General features: G+C 32.0%; 1 long non-coding RNA gene across 1 annotated transcript; it reads right to left on the bottom strand.

The window, feature by feature from the left end:
• Positions 1 to 208: 208 nt before the first annotated feature.
• LOC143074420 (uncharacterized) lies at positions 209 to 3,234 on the bottom strand. The gene is made up of 3 exons (XR_012977848.1): positions 2,977 to 3,234; positions 2,488 to 2,534; positions 209 to 919 (listed from the first exon to the last, which is right to left on the bottom strand). It is a non-coding gene; the product is annotated as an uncharacterized LOC143074420 (long non-coding RNA).
• Between the last annotated feature and the right edge of the window lie 4,607 nt (positions 3,235 to 7,841).

The following is a 7,841-nucleotide window of genomic DNA, read 5'->3' as shown; positions in this document are numbered from 1 at the left end:
CCTTATTTTGTCCAATTATCTCTCTTGTTTTCATTTGCACAAGATTTTTCGCTATAAATGAAATAGAAATGGTCATAAATGAGAACACTGATAACCAAAGATACTGTAGCAAGACACCAATGACATAACATAGATTGTAGACATTAGGTACTCCTATACCCGACATAAACAGCACATTTGATAGTAAAAGAGAGACGGATATATTTTCTAGATTTGATCCTGGAATGTTTGTTATCAAATTGTGTTTGCGATTAAAGACAATAAGTCCAATTAATGCTACAACAGACAATGAAAAAGCTATATATGTCACAATAGACATTATTGAAAATGTTGTCACCACTCTGGTGATATGATGAAGACATTCGTAGTTATCTACCCTGAAAAGATTCCCTAATCGTGTCACCTTGATAACCAAATGACCGCATAGCTTATCTATTGGTCCAACCATTATGAAGACATTTATATCGGGCAAATAATAATTTAAAAAATCTTCGTAATCGATACTGTAAGTTGTAGCATTGTCGTACATGTGAGAAACATTCTGATAACCAGTTTCATCTTTCTGCATGGTCTTAACTTCTACAGTTTCTTGTGTAGCATTATCAGTAATGATAAGTCTGATGTTCTGGTTTTGCAGATCTGTTTCGATATTTTTCATTTCCTGGTAAAATGCTCGTTTGATAATTTTAAGTTTGAACTGCACGTGAGATGTCACGTGGTCATTGTTTGTCATCACGTGTATATTTTCCATGGCTATCAACGAGGAAATATTTGAAATTGCATACGCCCAAACCGACATGAGACTGATGCGGCTCCAACCAGTTACTGATAGATTTGTATTAGATGTTAGGAAATATTCTACGTCAATTACTTTATTCTTGTACGTTTCTAAGTGTGCACAGGTTCCCTGGTTAGCAATCTGCAGAATAAACAAATAATTCATTAAAAAGTATAAATAATTCTGATAATTGACTGATTTTGCTAATTTTTGACAATTTTTATTATTATTTCTGTTTGATTTGCTCACACATCATGGTTGTCATTATAATGAAATTCGATGCGTCTTCCATACAAGTGTTTTAGTAGCTATCAAACCAGTTTCAATCCACCGTTTTCTACATGACGAAACGTAGGTTCCAAGTTAGGAATATTATAGTTGTTTTCAATTCGTTCGGAGTGTTTGAGCTTTTGATTTTACAATTTGAAAAGGGACTTTCCGTTTTTTTTGTGTTTTTTTTGGAATTGTTCGATTCGCACTCATGCTATTGGAATATCGATATAATACCGCCACTCGGCCACTTAGGATGAATTAAAATTTCAGCTTCCGTAGCCTATTGCTACATTTCTTCGTTAGTAGAATCTAGAGTTGTAACGCAGTGCATTATATTTTAGGCCTGAAGATGGAATCGATTGCATATTAGTTAAATTATCTGGCCTAAAGGATTGTGAGATGCAGGCACAGATATATTTATATGTTAAGTATATATAAGACAATAACAATCAAAACCAAGAAGTAAACAAAGACTCACAAAACCAAAGGACATTTACATCAACAGTTATAAATAATAAATAAGAAACAACACGAACTCATATAAGTCTGAGAGTTAAACCCAACTGTCTTATAATCAGATGTTTGTCCAACTTTATATGAATATATTAAAGGTGTGGTATTCTGTGTGGCAAAAAAAACGTGTAAACTATTACCCAGTGATGATATTAAAAACTACATTAAGCCGTTTTCTTTCTAGTTTTAAATGCCTTACAATTTGTCATGTAATTAATAATATATAAGGTCCTTGAAAATTTATAGCTTACTATATACTATAGGTTACGCTCATTGTTGATGGCCGATTGGTGATCTTTATCTGTTAACATTTACATCCTTTGGTCTACGATGGATAATTTCTCATTGGCATTCAGACATCATTTGCTTATTTTTATATTTTCTTCAATCTTAATTAGATAAATGCCGTGCACAACATTTATTCAATCTATTACACTTTTACACCATTCTCAAAATATTTCTTCAGTGTATATTTTATTATACAGCTATAATAAAATGATAAACTAGTATAATTTTATGTCAGTATGTGTAGTACAATGATTAGAACAAATATAATTGAGATTTCAAACGGGGAGTGTGTCAAAGAGACCAAAACCAGATCAACGATTAAAAAAAAAACCCGCTAAATGCCACCAATGTGTCTTAAACGCAGAAAGAAAATTTCGCACATTGAGTCGGGCTTCAGCTTGTCGCTAGTTCAGCAAATAGGACGCCACACTAACCTGTGAAATATATAAACGAACTAAAATTAAAAAAAAAACAGACAAGAAAAACAAAGGCTAGAGGTTCCTAACTAAGACAAGCGCATACATACAGCGGCGTTAAACAAGTATTAATAAAAACATAAAAAAACTGATTGAAAGTCGAATATAACATTACTTAACTATATAAATACACACAAACCTATCCATGCATATACTTACTTCTTGAGACCATACACCACAGTCGATGCTGTCAGTCTTTTCAATCACTGTTTTAAATGAAAATAACACTGACAATTTATGAATTGTAAACACATCCACATTTGGGATATCGAAAATTCTGGGCAAGCAGCGGATGTACTTTACGTCACTGGGAATAACACAAAATATATTTCTGTACAAACGAGTAATATTTTTTGTGTCTACTGCAATAACAGGATTTACGTATAGCTGACATGCGAAATCTTTTCTGTCATGCAAACCAGTCATGCAAAATCTTGTTACAGTTCCGGGTGGAATAATTTGTAAGTAATCAGAAAGTTGTAGTGTATAATTTAGTTTTTCTTGACCCGTTAATTCACTCGAAACCTTCCTGTATTCATCTACATCGATGCGCAAGTTGTAAAGTTGCAAGTCAAAACTGGTAAAATTTGTTACATCATTGCAATATGCACAATATTCATTTCTAAATATATGACTTTCATTACTTACAACAAATGTTCCATCCGTTACCAGGGACACCCGACTACACCTGTCAATTACGGTTTGGTTTCCGTAGTCGGTAGGACATGAAACACTCACAAAGTATCCAGCGTTAATAGTGGCGTCGCTTGTTCCTGAAAGGCACTCATATTTCTGCTGATTTTGTGTAAAATCTGCCTTATCGGGATCAATACAGCAATCATTGTAGACCTGGCACTTCGCATCACATTGGCAAAACCAATTTCTATCGGGGGGAATGTAGTTGCATGATCCCTGAAATGAGCATTTATCATTAAGAAGTTTTGGATATTTTTGGGTTGTGGTACTGACTTTAACCTTTTCTATTTCCGAGGCATCAGAATATAGTTCTGCTGTAGATTCGAAGTTTGACTTTCGAGTGGTGTTGAGAATATCGGATTGAGCAGCACTGATATATTTTTCTTTCGATGTGTGAGAACTAGAAACAGTCGAAATTATGGACAGTAATAAAAATTTCTTATACGATATTGAAAAATAAATCATATTTGAATAAATAGATATACACTCTTCTTGAAATGGCCAACACAGACTATGTTTTTTTTTCAACAGTAACTTTTATAAATCAGCTAATAACGACCAATGAGTTTTCAGCAACGAAAAAGCGGGGCTGCTTGAACGTTATTTCATTTTTTATTACACTTGATTAAAAACTTTGGTATTCTACATTCCTTACAAAATCAGGAAATTACATATACTTCTTGATTACAGGACAGGAGATTAGTATTTCTTATAATTGTCACGAAATACAAATATAATTTCGAACTATAAACTTATATCCCTTAATTCACAATAGATATATTCATAGTACAGGTAAAGGTTGTTTACCCATGATTTGTTTTGTAATCTCTAGAACTTTTTGTAGGTTTTTTATAATTAATTATCGTTACATCGCATTGTAGTCTGAATCCTTTCCTGCGACGTAATGTGACCTATAAGTTTAAGCAGCAATCCAGTCATCCTAATATGGCCGAGTTATACTGACTTCTGTAACTCTATTTCAATCATTCGTTATAAGTCTTTCCACTGTTCAGTTGAATGACCTATCGTATTTTTTCTGATTTTTTTTCTTCTTCCGCCAAATTTGTTACGTGCAGTGTTTGGTGGTTTGCAAGATGTCGCTAAGATTTTTTGTACATGATATCGAACAGTTATTGCGCTCCTGGGAGTGACCCTGTTTAGTCGAATACTTTTTATGGTCAGAATTATCTCCCCAAACAATGTTTTCTTTGGGGTGAGATCTCCTCCGTTACCGTAAAAGAAAGCAGCAAATGTGTTTTACCAAATTGCGCTCTGTATCCTCAGGATTTTATGTCCAATTTTGACGGAAGCAATACGAAACTTCATATGAGCATTATTTCCCCTAATGCATTTGAAATAAGTGATATGCTTTTGTAACTGGTAAACCATAAGTGATAGAATCCTAGGGTCTGATTATTTGAGGTCATTGGTCCAAAGAATAGAAAACTAGGTCAAAAGTCAAAAGTCAAGGTCAAATTCTAAACTTTGACTATTCCTTGTTCGTTGATCTCCTCTGTCACTTTAAAAAAAATATATAAGAACTAGTTCAAATGTTTGCCTAGTTAGGATTGTAATGCGTCATCCAATCTTTATTTATACAATATAATTTTATTAAGATTTATTTTTTTTGTTTGTTTTCAAATGTACGATAAATACATAATTACACATCATTGTGTATATCATTCTCAATATCATTCCTCGACAGCACAGCATACCGTTTTGCCGATATGTGCCTTAAAATGCAATCAAATATTAGTAAAATTTATGTAAACATACATGTTAATAAACTGAAATATATAAGATGTTAGTTTTCTATTGACTATTCTTTGTCTATATAAAACGATCATCTTAGTCAAAAAGATTTAGTAGGCTTTAAAAATGACATCCATATAAAGCAATTCACACACTTCTTTTCTTTTATAGACGCTGTTTAATATCTTTTTCAACAAACCATTTCTGTTTTATGTTATTTTAGTCGTCATAAACTATTCGACTGACAAAAAACCTTTTCATATTTACGATATTTATTTCGTTCCAGCCCATTTCTATTCTCACATTTGTCAAGCTAAGGTCGTGGTCGGGAAATACCGGCGCATGGGTGATGACATACTATCAGATAAAGACAAGATTTATACCATCTCCGACTGCATTAAAGACCGTTGTACAGTCATTAATAATTGAACGTTTTGGGTATTAAGGACTATCTATAGTCTATGGTACTTGATAATGTCTTATAGATTATGGACCTTTTACTTCTTTGTAATAAATTATTGACGCTAATGTCTTATTTATAAATATAGAAGCTGTTTAAAGGATTTATCACTGATCAACACCATTTTTATAGTCTCAAATTTAGATAACAATAATTTTATTTTACGGGTTAAAACCATCACACTATGATATATATACGTCCCGTTTCTTTACAATTTTGATACAATAACTTACTTAAAATTAGTTAATTTGACTCAATTGTTTTGGTATGGTTTGTTTGTTTTAATTATTCAATTGTGAAATTACTATAGTCCGTTTGACTTCTATAAATCTTCAAAAAATAATTCTTAAAATTTCATTTTTAAAGATAAATATTTTTTTTCTTCATGTATGTTAATGTATGATATATACGAACTCTGACTATGCATATCATAATTTTAAACCTATAATCAAAAAAGTTACTCATTAGGTCTCTATGTTACTTCAATTTATTTTAATATAAAATACTCAATGGTCATGTGATTACTGAAATTTATACAAAAGCATGCACACATGACCAGAGTTATTTAAATGAGTAAAGTCACATGGTACAATAAAACAGGTTTAGAGCACATGTATAATGTTTTTGTTTTGAATGGAAGGCTGTTACACTACTCATACGTACTCCATTGAGTATTTTATATTAAAATAAATTGAAGTAACATAGAGACCTAATGAGTAACTTTCTTGATTATAGGTTTAAAATTATGATATTCATAGTCAGAGTTCGTATATATCATACATTAACATACATGAAGAAAAAAAATATTTATCTTTAAAAATGAATTTTTAAGAATTATTTTTTGAAGATTTATAGAAGTCAAACGGACTATACCCGTTATGTGCACTCGAAGAGAGTCTCTTAGGCCTTTTAAAAAAGATATAGTTTTGGACTCTGAATTATATCTAATAGCTGTGTAAAAGAAAGAAAACAAGTTTTTCCCAACCATCCTAGAATAGAACCAACTATTAAGTGGAGCCAATGTTGCGACTATTGGAGTGTAATTTGAACATAAGTGTGTAAAAGTGGCCTTCGACAAACACGTGCATGAACAAATATAAAACGTTTCTTCCGCACCATTGTATTCTTATAATTCTCAATTGCAACCACTGCCAAAACCTTTGTTTTAGTTCCAGTAACTCTCAATACAACAATAATCTAAATATGATGTCTAATTATCCAGCGAAAACGTTGTTTTTTATTAGGGGAAATATTAAAAAGCATAGTTATATATAATTTATAAAATAAAATCCTATACCATCATTTAATAAGGCAGAGTTAATTTAAAATGTCCTTGCTAGTAGTAAGTTTTTTCGCATACATTATAGAAATAAAAAATGTGCATGGTTGCAAATGAAACACATATCCCCGAATACCAACGGGCAAGCAATGATTGTAAACAGCAAGAAACAGGGCAACGTACCTCCTTCAACAAGGAGCAAAATGCATATTGTGAATTAGAATTTGAAAGGGTTGATGACAAAATATCAAAAATTAGAAATCAACGTCAATATTTTTCATGTTTCTTCGTTAGATTTTTGTTAATGTATGTATTGAACTCTTACTTTCTTTTGTAAATTGTATCGTCAATTGTCATTTTAAACTGCTTCTACGTCTTAAATTTTTATAAAGTAGCTTATGTTATACAAGTGCTTACATTATGTCTTAGCGTACATTTCGAATGAAGTAGGAGAAGAAAACAGAAGACATTCGTGTGCAAATACTAGTAATGATAAGAAAAAAAAAAAAAAACAAAACAAAACAAATAAGACATTCGTGTTAAATTCCCAAGAATCACTCATTCATGTCATACTTAAAAAGATAGTAAACGTCTTCTTTGAAGAACTGAGAGCTGTATCAAACAGATGCTGAAGGTCTTGCTCAATGATTAGATCTAACGACATCTTACAGTCAATAACGTTGTGTTTTCACCTGTTTGACAGAGTTGTTATCAATTAAATACCCTATTAGTATGCGTTAATGACTTAATTATAGTGTTAGCAAGAAAGACTTAGGTCTGTATAAGGATTCTTATCAATAATTCAGATCGTTTGGTTTTATTGTCTGTTTGTGTCTAATAGAATGTAACTATTCACGCAATTGAGTTTCTTAACCGTTTTGAATCATGCAATTATGGATACATTTATAATTCAGTTATTTGTACTTATAGTACTCAATACCACGGTTTGAATTATTGCAGCCTTTATGGTTAAAATGTATTTAGAAGACAGCTTTATTCGTTAAAATGTACCGACAGGACAAAGAAATGTTGGTCTCTGGTGGATAATTGTCTCATCGGCAGTCATATCACATCTTTTTTCATATTGAAATTCACGGTTTAATGTGTCTAGGTGTTCACTTGGTTAAGCAGTAAAGCACGAGTCCTTCGAAATTAATCTCAAATAAGGGACCGAACTACAATGCCAGGCTCTGGTAGTCCCTCTGCCCATTGAAGTACGATAGGGTAATTAGCCTTATTTGTGGCGAAACTTGAATTTCGTATCTGTCTGTTTTTGTTGCTTTGTGAACATTCTACGTTGCAATTGATTAATCTTGTTTGCATTCG

This window comes from Mytilus galloprovincialis, chromosome 5, assembly GCF_965363235.1.
Source record: "Mytilus galloprovincialis chromosome 5, xbMytGall1.hap1.1, whole genome shotgun sequence".
In the NCBI taxonomy this organism is placed as follows: Eukaryota; Metazoa; Mollusca; class Bivalvia; order Mytilida; family Mytilidae; genus Mytilus; species Mytilus galloprovincialis.
The sequence above is the reverse complement of the archived record's forward strand: the minus strand, read 5'-3'. Positions and strand labels throughout refer to the sequence as shown.